Consider the following 3,774-nt stretch of genomic DNA (forward strand, 5'->3'; position numbering starts at 1 on the left):
GCCCTATTTGTGGGTAATCGGGGTGGGACTTTCTAGTCGAGGGCTTGGTTCAAGCATGTAGCTTCTGAAATATCCTTCTGTAATAAAATGATCTGTTTCAAGTAGGATCCTGTCCGGTACGTTACCATTACATTTGGCGACGAGGGTAAAATAGCTCTGACTCTGCACCTCACCTTGTGAATGAGAGTACATCAGATCTTTAAAAAAAAGGAGAGGTATACTCACCAGTCATGTCACTCTTTGGCAGAATCGACCCTTATGACGCATCGAAGAAAGACTGAAGCCAATATGCAGAGCACCTTGGTTTTTATTTTGTGGTGAATGGGAATACCGTGGAGGAGAAGCAGAACAGAATCCTTTTAAGTGTATGTGGTAGCAAGATGTACAATCTCATCTGCAGCCTGACCACCCCGAACGTGCCCAATTCTAAGTCCTTTAATGAAATCATGAACCCCATCAAGATGCATTTTCAGCCGAAGTCGTCGGTAATAATGCAGAGGTTTAAATTTAACTCCAGAGTAAGGGCCCCGGGAGAGTCCATCGCAACCTATATAGTGAAGCTGAAGCAGTTGGCTGAGCACTGTGACCTTGGAGACACACTCAATGGCACGTTGCTGGACTGTTTAGTTTGTGAAATTCACGACAACGCCATTCAGAGCTGTTAACTCGCTGAAGTCAACATCGATTTGAAGCTCACCCTGGAAACAGCACTAGTCACAGGAAGTGCCGCAAGAGATTGGCAGGCTTTACAGAGTGTGCAATGTGGTGCCGTTCTTCATGTGGGGCGGGAACCTGCCACAGGGTGTGGCTCAAAAACCAGAGTCACAGCAGCGAAGCAAGAACAGTCTCTCCTGTTCATAAAATGAAAAGACCTAGCGGAAGCATTTCAGTAGCAACTCCGAAGTTAATTTGTTATAGATGTGGGGGTAGCCACGGACCGGACACCTGCAGATTCAAGGAAGCTGAACGCCATTACTTCCACAAGATAGTTCAGATAATAAAGCATTGCCGGGCGAAGTCAAGACAGCGTATAAGGCAGCGGACTAACATGATTGAAGTTATTAATATAACAGAACCTGAAGTTGCCGATACTGATATCTATTCCCTGTATAACATCACAGCAGTAAATACTGAACCAGTACCATTACCATTCAAGTGAATGGCAAGCCACTAATCATGGATATAGATATGGGAGTCTCAGCCACAGCGGTGGGACAGCACACATTTAAATATCTAAATGAAGGTACCCAGCTACTGAATCTGGAGCAAACAACAGCTCAATTGAAGACATACACTGGAGAGTCGATACATGTAAAGGGCATCGCCACAGTACTTGTGCCCTATAGGCAACAGACAGCCCAGCTTCCAGTGATCATAGTGACAGGTGAAGGACCTAGTCATTTGGGCCGAGACTGGTTACAAAAGATCATGCTCAACTGGTCAGAAATATTTCACCTGAGAACAGGAGGAGTTCCTGAACTGTTAACAGAATATGACAGGGTATTTTGGAGAATTGAAGGACATTCGGATGATGCAAGGACCCCTCAGGTCACAGTTGGTTCCTCTGGAAAATCATAAAGAGAAACAAAATGAATTTAGTGCCACACTGAACAAACTGAAGAAACAGTTGGTGGAGAAGACTCACCAATGTTCAATTTTCCAGGAGGAAGCCAAGCGATACAGGAAAGAGACTGAAGAGCTGAAGAATCAGCTGAATGAAACAAAAGAGACGTTAGAATGAAAAGTCTTAGAACTTTCCAAGATATGAATGGGTAATGAAGCCATGGCTAACTCAGCCACCAAACTGAACTCAGTTAAAATTCCACCACAGAGAAATTTGACCAGATGTGAAATCAAAATGAAGGATGACAAAACTCTGCAGCAAACAGAAAAAGAAAAGATAGAAATCAGTTCAGAAAGGCCAAACGGCTATGTATCCCAAACCTCTCTGCAGCCAAGTAGGGTTATTCCCAACTAGAAAAGGAAGATTTATCAATGATATTAGGAATGAAGAAAGTCCACCATGGATGACATTTCACCATAAACCACTAATAGGTTTATTCAGTGAGGATAAGGCCATTCCACCAATAGCATCAGCAAGAATTCAACGTTGGGTTTTAATATTATCTGTGTATGGGTAAACCTTTATGCACCATACTGGCTTACACACTGCAAATGCGGATGCACTTAGTCATCTCCCGTTATCAGATAGCATTGTACATGCTCCAGTGCCACATGAAGTTGTGCTTGTGCTGAATTTCTTGGACTCTTCACCTGTGTGTGAAGCAAATAAAGAATTGGACAAACAATGATCCAATTTTGTCAAAAGTCCAAAACCAGGTATTGCAAGGATGGTCGACTTCACCAGTGTCTGAGAAGATGAGACCATTCCATGCCTTAGAAACAGAATTAAGTTGTCAAGATGGAATTTTGTGGGAATCAAGAGTCATCATCCCTTCGTAAGGAAGAGAACCGTTCTTGATAGAGCTTCACAGTGCATATCCAGGAATATCAAAGATGAAGATGCTTGTGCAAAGCTATGGCTGGTGGCCAGGCATTGACAGTGACACCGAAAGCATGGTCAAGCACTGTCTCCAGTGTCAGCAACAACAGAGGTTGCCTGTTTCAGCTCCACTGCAGAGGATCTATGTAGGTCCATTTTTAGGTACCATGTTTTTATTGCTCGTGATGCGCGTTGAAAGTGGGCGGATGTGTGTGAAGTTAGATCACCGACATCAGGTGAAACTATTGAAAAGCTGCATCGATGTTTTAGTCGACATGACCTACTGGAAGTCATTGTTTCGGATAATGGTACAGTCTTTACCATCCTTGCAATACCTGGTTTTGGACTTTTGACAAAATTGGATCATTGTTTGTCCAATTCTTTATTTGCTTCACACACAGGTGAAGAGTCCAAGAAATTCAGCACAAGCACAACTTCTTGTGGCACTGGAGCATGTACAATGCTATCTGATAACGGGAGATGACTAAGTGCATCCGCATTTGCAGTGTGTAAGCCAGTATGGTGCATAAAGGTTTACCCATACACAGATAATATTCATGAGTTTAATATGTCAAACATATTAAAACAGCACATCATTCCTCATCAAATGGTTTAGCTGAAAGAGCTGTGCAAACTTTCAAATCTGAAAGTACTCTAGAAGCTCGACTTTCCCACTTTCTTCAGCTGTCATACGACATCTCATTCAACAACGGGGTCAAAACCGTCTGATAAAAGGCCACCTAAGTCCAAGGTTAAGTCTGGTGTTTTTAAACTTAGAGGGAAAGGTAGAGAAGAATCAGAGTAATCAAAAAATGAATCACGATATTCATAGCAAAGCGCAAAGATTTACTGTAGGAGAAGTGGACCTTGGTTCTTGGTACAATCATCTCAGAAACTGGTTCCTTGTCCTTCCAGGTGGAAGTGAAAGACCAAATTGTTCGAAAACATGTGAGTCATCTGAGGAATAGAGAGACATTCCAACAACCAACTATTCCCGCCTGTGATTAACGACAAACCATTAATCCCAGAGGTGACAGATCGACCTAGAATAGACACACCCAATGTCTCTGTAGATTTGTCTAACTCTGAACTGCCACTTTCTAAAGATGGATCCGATGCTACAGTTCCTGATCATGTTGATCCAGTGGACGAACCTCAGGTGGTAGAGTTAAGCTGCTCTGATTGAGTAAGGAAACCACCTAAGAGATTTAATCTTTAATCACCTGACTGGTATATATGTATATGTTGTGGATTGAAATGTAAAAAAATTA

This window comes from Carcharodon carcharias, chromosome 25 (assembly GCF_017639515.1).
Source record: "Carcharodon carcharias isolate sCarCar2 chromosome 25, sCarCar2.pri, whole genome shotgun sequence".
Classification (NCBI taxonomy): domain Eukaryota; kingdom Metazoa; phylum Chordata; class Chondrichthyes; order Lamniformes; family Lamnidae; genus Carcharodon; species Carcharodon carcharias.